Source organism: Notolabrus celidotus, chromosome 4 (assembly GCF_009762535.1).
Source record: "Notolabrus celidotus isolate fNotCel1 chromosome 4, fNotCel1.pri, whole genome shotgun sequence".
Taxonomy (NCBI): domain Eukaryota; kingdom Metazoa; phylum Chordata; class Actinopteri; order Labriformes; family Labridae; genus Notolabrus; species Notolabrus celidotus.
Window position 1 is genome coordinate 11252655 of NC_048275.1, and position 14944 is coordinate 11267598.

Sequence of the window (14944 nt, forward strand, 5' to 3'; positions counted from 1 at the left end):
TTTGATGGGGGCACTGCAATTTGATTTGGTTATACCAAGTTTGTAAAAGATAAATAACATATTTCAACCAATTAGTAATTTACTACAAAAACTAAAACACAATAACATATATCAACCACAATGTAACGTTACACATGTTCCAAATAATGATGATGATAATGATTATGTCTAATGAGTGGGCGGTTATGTGAAATAGAATCCTGACAGGGTGAGACACGACCCATCCACTCCACGTCAGGGTCTTCGCTCCCCCTGTCAAGATTCTATTTCACATGAGAATATATTAAAAGGTTAAGGATAAGACACAGATATCAAGGTGGGATGTTACAGTGTTGAAGACTGAATAATATTTCCTTCTATAGACAAGACAGCAAACATTAGCATCATGGAGGATAGTCCTTGAGTTGGCATATGATCAGTCTGCTTATGTTTCTTTCTTTCACCTATTGTCTTGTTTTTTTACTAACTATCTGGAAGTCCAAGAATAACTACAGGATGACTAACTCTACCCTTAGCAAATGTTACTTTAAGCTAAAATTAACTCGTTGGCATCATAGACTGTATATCAAAGTACACGTCTTACATGTTCACTGACTTTGAAGCTAAAAGATTTAGAGCTCCCTCTACTGACTGGCTGCAGCAGAGGTCATAAATCCCACATCTGTCATGTTAACAGATGATAAAAGACTCAAATTCTATAAATGAAATAAGTGTTCATTTGTCTAAGAAGTGTAGCTTTAGTTCTCTATTTGATTTTAAAAAGGTGATTGATTGACAGCTCTATTGACAATCCGGCTCCTGCAGTCTTCTGTACCCGATTCGAAGAGTACAGGATGAACGGCGAGGGAAACGTAACAGGCACTTACACAACAGTCATTGACCTTCCATTACCATGAATGTCTGCTTTAGATTAACACAAGAATGTTCACACCTACAGGATGTGCAGCAGCTTTATCAGTAAAGGCTGATATAGGCTTTATACTTCAGCGTCGAATCGAGGGCGTAGCCCACCCGGGGGTCTGCGTAGCTCCCATACCTACGCAAAGGCCTACGCGCATAGCTGACTAGCACCTCCTCCAAAATGTAACCACACATAGAATCGGTGTGGAAAGCAAGCCCTGTGATTGGTCCGCTCGGCGGCATTGTGTTTCCCGCATTTACAGCACTTCCGTGTAAAAATCTATTTCATCTCCTCCTCTCTATTCTTCCCTGTAATCATGTCTGCATGATAAACAGTAACATGTATCAGCTGTAGATTAACATAACACGCTTTGATCGTAGCGGGGCCGGAAGCAGGCGACCAGGCTATCAGAGAGACCACACTGCCCTCAAGCGTTTCGGCAGAGAACTGCTGCGTGACATGGACACATCGACGCACAAGTATGTGGTGCTCATGTCCGCGTCAGCCCCTGCTGCGTAGGGGCGACGCAGAACTGTAAACCAGCCTTAATTCAGATGTATCTTTTGGTTGGTGGAAATAGTGTGACATCAGTACTGTGACTATACCAGCCAGGTCGCTTCTGCGTATGCCCTGGCTGCACCAGCACGATATGTCAGCACCTATCAAGGCATCCTTTGACTTCAACGCTCACGATGGGTGGAAATAAATGTTGAGTTTGTTCATTGTTTTATTTATGCTTATTACCTTTGCACCTGGTCCAAAAGACAGCATTTCATTCAGCTGTATAACTTATATTTAGATAAATGACAATGAAGTTGACTTGACTTGAAGCACCAACCTAAATTTTCCAGGTGAGTCCTGTTTTCATGGAGAATCCCACAGAAAGTGTTTTTGTCAAACTCTTTTAAGATTGAGTGCAGACAGAAATCTACCTGATCTTGGAGAGGTTTTATTTGTTCTCTGGAAATATAGTCACTATCTTGCAAAGACCTAGATTATCTCATCACACTTGCAGACACTAGATACTAGAGTCTGGGATCTTAAAAGAATATCATTTGTAAGTCAGGACATGATTACATCTCCAGAACGGCTCACACTTGTGCAGCACGGACTCAAGTGAAACCCAGAACAGGAGTGAGAAAGCAATTTGAGTCAAAAAAAAAATAAAGAGGAAATATGCCCAAACTCCATCCATAAACACTCACCCATGCAGTTCTCGTTTTATCCTTACAGGCCCACTTCCTGTTTGCAGCACGTGTTTTTATTCGGGAGGCCCCCTCTACCACCCCACCCTGACCTGATGGGGACCACAGACGGCTCTACAATGGAGGACTGTGTGTGCTCTCTGAATGACAGACCTGTCCATACAAGCTACAAGTGCCCCCCCCCCCCTCACTCTGTCACACAAACACACATACAAACAACTGGACTGCATACCGTCATCTCTTTTGGAAGCAGCGTTCCATGGAGTATAGGGCAGAGGAATTTGGTGATCAAACATCAGATTATTGAGCAGGAATGCGTTCACTAAAAGAGCCACGTGTTAGCTTTGATAAAAGAAATGTCTGCAGGGTGATAAACTGCTACTGCATCATCTTAAAAGCTGTTAAGAAGCCTCATTAGTGTTTCCTTTTCCTTGTAATTGAATTACCTGCTTCCATTATTTAGTGTGTGTTCAGTATGTGAGTGTTTCAATGGATCATGAGCAGAGCACCTGACACACAGGCCCTAACTCATCACCTGGGATTGTTCATATTTACTGATAAGGAGATGCTTTGCTGAATAATGATCACATTTGCATAATTGTCCCATCCTGTTGAGTAAAGAACACATTACGAGACACATTTAATTTCCATGTCTGGCCCATTGAGGGAGTAAATGAATAGGCAGCGAGATATAATGACTTAGAGGAGCAAAGAGAGCACTTGCAAATTAGCACAATGCCTTTTCTTAGGTGCTTGTACAATATTATCTACTTCGTTATGTGCTTGTTTGAGTGTTTCATATAACTGAATGTGCCTTTCTGTGTGTGCAAGTGCTTGTGCACGTACCCACGTACCCCTCTCCTCTCCCACTCCTCCCCACCCCAACCCTCTCCTCTCTGCACGCGGAGATTTATTGCAAAACAGCCCTGTGAGAGAGTACACATGCTCTGCCCAGTCTCCGTACTGCACCCTGACAATTACTGCTATATATACCACTCCAAATGAGAGCCATGAACCGGCGTGATTATAGGGTGGAGCAGAGGCAAAGAGGGAGAGGGGGAAACGAAAGGATGGGGCGAGGAGAGAGGCAGAGAGAAAAGGGGGAGGGAGAAGGAGAGTGAGAGACAGAGAGGGGAAGAGAGACAGGTCATACAAGTGGAAGAGACTGGATTTTACTGTGAATTGTATTGTGCATTTCACATAAATCACAGTGTGTATGACAAGCTGTGTTTTGGCCTTAAAAGGTTCCTTCTCAAGATAATGAAGCCGGTTAGATAAGATTAAAGAGAGGAGAAGAGGAGAAGCATGCTGGGGATGAGCAGCATCTTCTGGAGTTTATTGTGGGGAAAAGTCAAGATGATGACCCCACATCTACATATTTCTCCTCAAGAAATAACACAGCAGAGCCTTAAATGCAGGCATACCATACTATAGGTTATATGGCAGAGGTTACCATGATATTTGGTAAAGAAATGCTGCCCTCTTCTGGATGAGAGGGGGACCAAATAATGGAATATGAGGGAGAACTTCAAATTGAACAGGATAAGGATAAGCATCTTGTAACCAAACAGCTAAGATTAATGGAAAGTTGGTCTGGAATACAAAAAATGAATGATGTGATATCAAATGTGGGAAAACCATGGATCCATCAAGTGAAAAGAAACCTCTATAACTATCATTACCTAGTTGGAAATGCAACTGAAATTAAATCACCCTGACTTCACACACATCAATGCTAATTGTGACAGTAAAGAGCAGCCTTTGCATTAGCCTACATCTGTGTAATCTCAGGCAGAATGGTCAGGGGAGGAAAAAGAAGCTTTACCATCTAAACATGATCAATATAGAGTTCTTTCAGTTTCAATCTGGTGAGATGTTTTGCTATCCTTAGCTGTCGGCATATGCATGTAACACATCCTAGATTACAATCACAAACAGTTTGAATGCTACGCAACATACAGCCCTGAAGCATCAGCTTGCAGTGCATTGTTACTCCCCCAGCAGGAATACAACACCTGCACTGGGTTGCACTAGCTGTGTGTAAATTCAAATGTAGCATTCTCACTTAGGACAGAGTTTAAACATTACTTAGATTTAGCAGTCGTACTAGCTGAGATAGCTCCATCTTAAGCATTAGTTACATCAGTCTTACTTCAGTCATACACCTAGCTCTGTTTAAGTGTAAAGTCCAATTTAAAATATGAGTTGTGGATCATTTTCAGGCTGAGGTTAAGCCGTGGGTTTTATCAACAGTAGCAGAATGGCCTGTTCAGTGTGTTCTCTCTTCTCTCTCTCTCTTCCTTAGAAATGTACAATGACTTTGATTAGTGCTCCCACTTTCTCCACTTAATCATAATTTCATCAGTACCATTATCAATGTATGCTGCAGTCAACCTTTCATCACTCATCACTGTTGATATTTCACTTTAGCTGTAGATTGTTTGGCTAATTTTGACGCTACGCTCTACAAATCACGATGAACCTTACATTCCCATGATACCACCAAACAATGACGCAGCTGAAATCACAAACTAGCTAGTTTCAATGAATGGATTACTGTGGACTTCGCACCCAAAATTAAGACACAACTTATGCAGAGCTGCTCTAAACTATATGGCAATAACAGCTAGTAAGAACTCATAGCTAACCATTAAGTTAGTTAGAAAATGGGGCGCTGGTGGCCTAGCGGTCTAAGTGCCCCATGTATAGAGGCTACAGTCCTCGTCGCAGTGGTCGCCGGCTTGACTCCCGGCCGGTCGACCATTTCCAACTCTCTGCTCCCCACATTTCCTGTCTCTCTTCAGCAGTACTATCATTAAAGGCCAAAATGCCCAAAAACACAACTTAAAAAAAAAAAAAGTTTGTGTCTTTCTTATCCATCATAATCCCCTATCAAGTGGTAAAACCAGTTATGATGGTTCAATGCCAATGTTAGCTGATGTCTGATGGTAGTTAACAGGTTGAACTTGAAATGTGGCCTTACTGCTTTCGGAGAGTTGTTGTTTAATTAAGAAGTGGTTCAATTGTAACAGTAAAAACAATGTTCCTACATCGAGCGACCCGTACTTAGTGTGACGTCAGAGAAAAATGGCCATAAGTAGCCACCCTATGGTTTCACCTACGATCAGATTACAGGATTGAATTGGTAATCAAACCCAAAATCAAGGAGGTTTCCATAGAGCTGAAAACGAATATTTCAGATTTGGAATAGAATAATTTCTCATACATTTTGTATTCTTACTTTTAAGTATTTCATAGTTAGGAGATTATTGTAGATGTAAGCTTCCAGTGGCTTTAAATCTCTGTGCATGTTCTTATCTTCCACAGTTTGAGCAAAAAAGAAAGCATGAATGCAGACAGAAGTGCCAAAAGGAGAAGGATTTCTGGAGGCCTGACAAGAAAATGACAAAAAAAAGGACATCAGTGTTTGACACATACATGCTGGTAAGTGAAGAAGCTTCCACAGGCTATAAACAGTCAGTCAACTACAGGAAACCTCTTCTCCATCTATCTCTCAAACCTGGTGGCTATCTAACGCAGAGCTCGTCACTTCAGCTGAATGACAGTCAGTCACAGGGCTGCCCTGACTGTGCCGTCACCTCCGCCTGGCTGTCTGGCTACATCCGCCTGCCTGGAAAAAAAGCTGAATCTAAGGAAAGATTAATGACACAGGAACTGATGTCGAAGCGAAAAATCCCCACATGTGATGTATCGAACGGTTAGTTATAATAGACGCAGGTTGATGCAGAGCTCGAGCCCCCGGTGATGAGCCATTTACTAAATAGATCAGTCTACCTTATGGGGTCATGAGACTGTGGGGGAAAGTGGTGAACCTGGAAGTGTTGAGTAGTGAAATAGCTGTTCTTTTAATCCCCCTCCATGAGCAGAAACCATCCCTGTGGGGGGAAAAGCAGCAGGATCACATTACCCATAGACCAGTTTTCATCGTACAGAAAACCACGCTCCGCCTCACTCCAGCGGCTCGCATAATTGGAAGCATCTTGGCATGAAGATAGAGTCAAGGTGGCATATCAATGGGCGCGTACTCCAAGGGCATGCAGATAAGAAAAGGCTGCTTCTCGTTACAGGTGGAGTCCATGAAGGGGTCACTGGCCCTCCCCGAAAGAGACAGCAGACCGCGTGTTGACTCACATATGAATAGCTAAATGATCAGTGGTGTGAAGCACACCTGGTACAGTTCACTCTCAGTGTCACTCATCCCTAACACCAACAAGAGACTGTTGTTATCGAGTCATGTCTCATTTTGTATGCATGTGTAGCAGCGGAGCATCTCTGCAAACCGAGAGGTGAGATTTTCACAGTAACTATACATGCAAAATGACTAATGAAAGGCAGACTGAACTGTGACTCTGCTGCTGTTCACCACAGAGACCTCTACATTAAAATGACTGTGACTACTCTGCACTGACAAGGAGAATAGGAACATGGACAACTTTTTTTTCCTTTAAAAAAAATAAAATATTTTGGGGCCTTTTCACCTTTATTTACAGGACAGCTGAAGAGAGACAGGAAACTTGGGGAGCAGAGAGTGGGAAAAGACATGCAGCAAATGGTCGACCCGCTGGGAGTCGAAGTGGCGACACCTGCGATGAGGACTATAGCCTCCATGTGTGGGGCGCTTGGACTGCTAGGCCACCAGCGCCCCCATGGACAACTTTTTTAAAGGTCCATAACAAAAATCTAAGACACTATCACAATGTCATTAGTTTACTGATTAAGACTTGGATTCTTTAATATTGGGGGATTTGCACTACGGAGAGGTACAAAAAGTGGTCAAATAATGGATGCCCTCATTATTGGTCCATATGGATCCATAATATCAAGGATTAAGGAGAAAAACACTGCACTTTTAATTCCTATAATACCACACACTAGCATCATCAGACCATCCAGGTAAGAGCTAACACCTTCCAAATCTAACTCCCACATATTTGTATTTTTTATAAAGCAAGTTTATGTTTAAAATGTCCAAGCTTTGACATTTCATCTTTTTCTTGACTTTCATTCTATACATTGACTCTTGACTTTAATTGGCCTTCAAAACAGTGCTCAGAAACAGATGGGTGACTACGTCCATTATTTATACAGTCTATGGACTAGACCCATAAGTGGGTTGCAGAAGCATTTTTCATTAGATCATGGAGGTGTGTTTTCTGACAGTGCATGTGCAGTTAGGGCACTTTAGTCACACTCCAACACAGTAGGTGAAGGTAATGCACTTTAACGCAGATTTTTGTTGCCAATCTTTCAACAACAAATTCCATAAATGTTGGTCATGATTGTGACTAAGGAGGTGGTGGTGGATCGTGAGGTAAGGTTCTTCAGATTATTTTCTCTGTCTCTACAAAAGTCCTGTTTCCACTGCAGGAACTTTCTCAAAGGACCAAGAACCTTTGGTGGACTTTGACTCTTATCTATCCTGGAATGTCCATGTGAGCTCTATGTGCAGAAGGATCCATCAGAGACTTTACTTTTTGCAATCATGCTGTGACAGAGAGCACACTAAGACGTGGAACTGCAGCTTGGTTTGGGAATCTGACGGTGAAATTGAAATCACAATTAACCAGAGTTGTCCTCACAGGATTAAAAGTGATTGGTGTGAGGGAGCAGGAGGACGGTGGTCAGACAGGCAAAGAAGAGTACTGCTGACCCGTCACATATCCTGTGCTCTCATGTGAGCTGGTCCCGTCAGGTCGACATTAAAGGGTCCAAATTAAATGTAAGAGGAGATATATCAACAGACATAAAAACTCATTCATCCTCATATCAGTGAATCTGATGTATAGAATTTGACCTCTCTCAAGTTAAAGGTTTGCACCTTAAAGTTTAAGTTGAACTTGTCATTTCTATCTTAGGACTTGTAGGTGTTTCCTTAGACTCTTTGAACAGTATTTAAAAGAGCTGTTAACTTACAGTCTTGGCCACGCTAGGCCATGGCCATTATCTTTGCCATGTCACTGAATTGTCATTTCTTTGCCTTTTTTGACCTGACTGTTATCAGCCATGATACTGTAGGGAATAAAGCATCAGATAAAATTCCAGCCTCTGCCCCTCGGTGTTATTATTTAACATCAGAAGGAAACATCTCTCACTATCACAGGTTGAGATTTTTTGATAGAAACTTAAACAGGCAGAGAATGAGCTTGGAGAAGAGATAAGAGGTATCACCTTGTCCACACAGGGTTCCCAGAAATGACACAAACTTAAAGTTACTCACAGGAACTATGAGTCAGATATATGACTTTTATAGTTATACCAAAAATGGTCAGTTCCCCTTTCCTCCACCCTCCTCCCCTTTCCCAGCGAGGCATCACACACCACCCCACTGCTTTCTGACCTGCAACAGTATCCTCTCTGCGCTGTGCCTCTCTCAAGCTGGACCTCACCACCTCAGCACAAATAAAACTGTGTGCCAAGCTGCATTAACCCTGCATCCTTATCGCCTTTCTGACTTGAGACATTTTATGAGCAGGAGCTGTCAGCTGCCTCAGACACCAACAACAAGAAAGGGCATGCTTTATGCACCGCTGCATCACTGGCAACACTGTTTACTATACACCATTATCATTTAACTGCATGTACACTTGGAAAGGTCACATTTTGAACTTCAATTCATCACATCTCATTAAATGACATATATACAATGTAGCTTTAAAGCTGTTTCTGAGTTGGCAGGTATAACTGAGCAGAGTCGTAACACATAAACAGAGCTTTGTGTGCATGTAGGTGAGGCAGGTCACCTGCAGAGGCCTCTACTGCCAGTTCAAACCAGCTCTCTTAAACTCTCTTCCCACACTAACACTGACCGCACTGGCCCTGTCTGTCTCTGAAATAGGCGTTTATGCTTATTGAGGAGAAAATGACTCAACAAATGTGTGCATAATTCCACAAATATCTTTTGAAAAGTGTAAAATAATGTCGAAGCACCTAATTTTAAAACAGTGGCACGTTGCATATTGGTCAACATGCTCCACCAGGACAAATCTAATTTCATGCTCCCAAGTTTATAATCCAAATGTTTGTTTTTTGCTTTTCAGTATGCATCCACTGTTGCATGAATCAGCTTGTATTCAACCCAGCAGCATCACTCCAGCTTACACTCCACTACAGCGTTAGTATATGCAAAACCTCATAATCACGCTGTGGCTCTGGCCCCTCGTGGTTTCTATGGCAGTGACTTAATTCTGCTCCACTAATCACAATAATTATAGATATTACAGTAGCCGTGGTAATTACTGTAGTGCACTGGCTCCTATCCTTTAATGGATGCTTAAACAAACAGATTTCAGATAACTTTTAGAAGAAAACTAATTTATGGGCTCTGAAGGTAGATCAATCAGGTGACGGGGGTCGGGTTGGGAGGGTGAAATAGGGTGGGGTTCAGTAATTAATACAGAGTGCAGTAAAAGATGGAACCTGGCTCTTCCTTTTTTTCAATTCTGCACCCCTTTCATCCCTCCTTCTCTCTGTGCCTTTGCCACATTATTTATCTCCGCTGTCACACTATTGTTGTGATTATGGATGTCATGCAGCCGTAAAGCACTCGACGATCAATAGGCCTGAAATTAAACCAAAAAATGAATTTCCGCAGTGTCGGCCACATGCACTCCTGAGCAGGAATTACCTTGCAGTAGAACGCTGATTATCCCACAGAGGAGACAGCAGCGGAGACACAGGAGGAAGGAACGTGCTTGACTGAGGCTGGTAGCAAGGACAATGTTGCTATTTTTTTAAATGGATCACAAATCACTTGCCAACTATGTTACAATATTTTCTAACAAGTCCCCAAACACTGAGCTTTCTTCAACAAAGAGCAGGATTCTTTTATGACGCTGACCTTAAGGAGCTAAGACATTTTTCAAAAGCACTGTCAGAGTGACACACAACAGCTCCTAAAGGTTGAGAGACTTTGTGTAGCATTTAAGATTTAATGTCCATAAAATAATGTAACAAGTCTGAGTTACTCATGGTGACACAGGCCAACTAAAGAGATGATGTAGTCATTTTCCCCCCAGGCTGAGATCAATACACTATTAGACATGATGAGATGAAAAAGTGCTCGTAACTCTCATCATGAGCTTATTTGGAGACCCTTATAAGCCCAGAGAAATTTTGGCCAGAGATCAGTTTTATCACCTGACAGTTGCAGTCTTTTTGGACCAGCTACAAACACAATGTGAAACATGCAGGTCACTCACTGCGCCCACTTTCACTTTGTTTTCTGGCTTGCTGAAAACGAAATCACGAGGGCCGAGAAATCAGGCCAACGCAGAAGTGCAAATGACTGCAGTTCTTCAAGTGTCCACTTGAGGCTGGCTGCAAAAGCCCAGGGAGCGTCATCAACACCCATGTTAGAAAGTCCATTTTGACAGCAGAAAGAAAAGCCTGGTTGGTAAAACAGTTTACTTCGTTATAACTAATTCTGTTCTCTGACTCATTTGTATTGATTGTTTCGTACAAAGGAATTATGCATATATTAGGGGTTAAAGTGGTCAAATAATGGATGCCCTCATTATTGGTCCATATTGATCAATAATATCAAGGATTAAGGAACAAAACACTGCACTTTTAATTCCTATAATACCACATGCTAGCATCATTAGACCATCCTGGTAAAAGCTAACACCTTCCAAATCTAAAATAGTTAGGGGTGTGGCTGATAGACTGACAGGTGGCTAAAAGCTCACCTCATCTCCACCTTTTCACCTCTGGTGTTGTCACTGTATGCCCATGTTTTATTCTATGGTCGATGGTCAATCCTCATAAAGCCCCATGTTAAAATGTCCAACTTAACAGCTTAATGAAACACGTTTACAGCTGGAAACAAAAGACAGTTTTGTCTCTCTAGTTTCACTTTTCACTGTCACACTTCAGGGCGGGATTTTCTTTTTGTTATTCACCCAATACATTAATATTAAGGGTTAAAGTTATGCACAAGTGACATTTGGTCACCTTAGCTATGCTTCTTAAATGTTGACCGTGTTTGTGGTGTGAGGGGTAACAAATGAACTCTATAGTGTGCTATGTGGTTGTAAAAATCAGTAAAATAGGTCTGTGCTCCAGTTTTTTCATCAATTGAATCATTCAGTCATTGTTATTTTAGCTCCATTTCTGCACTCACTATTTATTAGCTTGTTCACTGCTTTTAATACATGGCTTCACCCTGCAGAGAATGACTGTAGTCACCGAAAGACTGTTTTTTAAATGACACCTAGGATGTTCCATTTACCTCTTGCTTGCCATAGTGAATGCTCAACTTTCCACAAGCTCTTTCAGCTTCAAGAGTGCAATAAAATAATCAACAGCTAGCATAACAAACAGATTGTTATCCTCAAGGTGGTAAAAAGGAATTATCCATATGGTGTTGATTGTATAACTGTGATGCTGTGTTCGCCAACACCTCACTCCTCTTCAGCACCAACATTTCACCTCAGACAGGGTCACATCTGACCTGAGGGAACTAACAAGGCAGCTGCCAAAATGCCAGATTCAGGGTTCTAAAAAGGAGTCAACAAAGGAATGGTGGATGTCACACTGACTGAGTGCATTATTATTATTATTATTATTATTATTATTATTATTATTATTATTATTATTATTATTATTATTATTATATACGTACAGTCCATGGTTGTATCACTTGACAACTGCAGTCTTTTTGGAAAGCAGCACCTGCAGATCTCTTTTCAAGGACTGTCACTCCTTACACTTGCACGTTGCAATCTGTCTTTCCCCATCAACACCAGCAATTGCTGACATGGAACAAGTGGGAGAAAGGGAAATGTCAAGGGAATGTTTTCACATATAAAAATAAATAAATTTGTGTCGCTCTCATAAACCAGCCTTCCTTCCAGCATCTTCCACCGGAGAAAGTCGCATCCGTTCGTTTCTCACTTGTTTCCCTCGTCCCTCATTTAGAATCGATTTGCTATTAATGCTGGAGCATCTCGGAGGGAGGGTGACAGGGGGTATAGGTGGCTGCATATTCTTGACAGGCTTCTTCATCTCCGAAACAGGAAGTTTGGTTTACATCAGCCGTGGGGCGGGAACTGTCATCAGCAGACCTGAGGGCTAATGGGCTGGATTTATGTGCTCCTCTCCTCCTCTGAGTGAGGACCAAGTTTGAAAATGCTAAACTCACTGATGTGATGTGTTTTTAGTGTTTTCTCCACATGTTTGGAAACATAAATCTGTTCAAAGATCTGTGCTCCAGAGAATTTTAAATAGTATAATTGGTTCCAATGAAAAGCTGTGAAATGTGAGCTTAAATCCCGGCACAGTTCTGAGTTTAATGCATTTATATAACACGGTGAAGTACTTCCCCTAAAATATTCTCTTTTCTCCTCTCCCTTAACTTGACACGTCAAGACAAATTCTATTCATCACTCCAAGGAGCATGGTGCTGGGCAATAACTACTGTTTGGTTTTCAAATCAATTTGACAAATCCTCTGAGAATTGTAAAACAGTCTTAGAGCAAATAATGGCCTGACAGACTGCATTAGCCCAGAGCATGTGACTCCAGACTGACGTCTCACCATGTGGCTTCTGGGTTTACAGAGAAACAGCATGTTCTGTCACTTGGTAAGATGTCGATAAAGGTCAGGATTTTGAACACTCAAAGGACAGTGGTACCTGGGAGCGAATTGTATTATAGCCCAACAAAGTCAGCAGCTTTCTTAAAAAGTGATGAAAACATCATGTGACTCCTGACCTGGTTTCAGAGTCGCATGCAAAAGATGGAAAAGTAAAAAGTTCATCCTAATAATGAATTCTCTCTTTGTGGATGGACTGAATTAATTCTCTGTGTCATCTCAACTTTAAAAATACACACGCGGCCAATTAGCAGTATCTATTCTTTAGATTTCATAAGAACCTTCCTGCTGTATCTGTCTTTTTTCTGCTGCTTTCTATTTCTATTCTTCCCTCCTCACTCCATCTCTGGTGAGCGTAACAGTGACTGAACTCATTCTCAACTATTTATTTGCTTTATTTCCTGAGATCAGCTATAAAGAACAAACACTATTAAGCCAGCCAATCAATAAGGGAACATCAGCGCTGTTATCCCCCCTCCTCTTTCTCTCTCCGCAAAATAGATTTATATCTTCTGCCTGAGCAACATAAATCAAATATTCATACATTAAATTAAAAAATGTGATTGATAGCAACACTAGTGTGAGAGGGGACAAAACCTCCTGATGTAATAAAAAAAAGCAAATATTAGTCGGGGACTGTGGAGGGTGAAGAGAAAACAAACAAGTGTAATTCTTCACAGTCTTGTGACGACGTCCAAGTCGGAGAGATGAGCTGTTGCTTTAGGAAAAGTGACACTTCTTTAAACTGTGGCTACAGGAGCAGATCATGTGAATAATTAACTGTATCTCAAGTCAGAGTTAAACTGAACAGTTGTCAAAATATTAACACAAGTTGGAAGAGTGGAAAGAGGACTACATTCTGGTCTCAGGCTACATATAAAGATATGTTTCAACTTTAGGCACCCTCACTAGGCACCAGGAACTTTTAGAGGAACTCATTTTGTTTCCACCACAGGCAACAGGGTCCAAAGAAAGTCCTGGAGCTGTATTTTACTTCACAAAAGGCCTCTTCACTGAGGATAGTATTCTCTTAGGAAAAGTGTCTCTTTGTTGGATCTTGCAGTGCATAAAATTGCTGGTTAGTGGAGTTCACATGTATCTTTTTCACACTCCACCCTTAGTGTATCTTTACTATAGTTAGACCTCAGTGGAAACACTGGAGGAACCATTATACCTGATTTATACTTCTGCATTGAATTGATGCGGTAGCCTACATCTTAAGTACAAGCAGCCCTGTTTCAATGATTAGGTAAGCATAGGAATCACACTGCCTACAAGCGTTTTGGCAGAAGTATGTAGTGCTCCAAACCGTGTCGGCCACCGCAGTGTAGGATCCACACAGAAGTATAAACCAGATTTTAGTCCTTAAAAGAAGTCCCCTCACTCTACAACTGCATTTCCATGGCAGGAACTTTTCACTGGGACTAGGCCCTTTTGGAGGATTTATATATATATTTTTTACCATCTTAAAGGTTCTTGCTGGAGTCCTCCTACTTTCTGTTTTTGCCACCTGCTTCTGGTTAGTCTGTTGTGTGTGTTTAGTGTTTGGCTTTTGGACCTCTCAACCACTGATTCTGGATTAAGGATATTTGACAATCTGCTGAGACGCTCCTGCCTGGATTAAGGGGCTGATTTGAAGGACTAAATGAACAGGAGCACAGCTAATTGCTGACTAGCTAACCGGCTTCAAGGCTAACAGCTGACTTTGCTAGCAGTTGACTTCACTAAAGGGTGTTTTGGGTGGGACTTTCAGGCCTTCTGATTGGTTGGGTACTCACAAGACTCTCTCAGATGTCAGGGCACTAGGTGGCCTAATTCTAAGATCTTGATGGAAAAGCAGACATCATAGGAACACTTTCAATTCCATAAAAAGTAGTGACTTGAACTTCTGGTGGAAATGTATTTTCAAGTTCTGCTCTGCTTTTTGGGATAGTGCTACTCGAGAGACATTTGTTCTGGCTTCAAAGGAGCATGTCAGTTTCCAGCCTCTCTCTACACGTCACTCTGACTGTGAAGAAACAGGTTCATTCACAAAGTGACACCTAATGGGATATATACAGATTGCGTCATGCATTACAGGGCCCAGTGGTTATAGGAGCATTTCAGAGGAGAGAGGAGGAGAAATATAGCAGCATTCATCAGAGCCGGGCCAGAGAGAAAAAGGTGCAGGAACGGGAGAGGAGAACAGGAGCTGGGGGTTGGGGGGCTGCCAAGGACATTTAAG

At 41.8% G+C, this 14944-nt stretch overlaps 1 long non-coding RNA gene across 1 annotated transcript in view; it reads right to left on the reverse strand.

The window, feature by feature from the left end:
* LOC117811650 overlaps positions 1-14944 on the reverse strand; it is a 55322-nt gene that overhangs the window by 19939 nt on the left and 20439 nt on the right. The gene's annotated exons all lie outside the window — the stretch shown is intronic.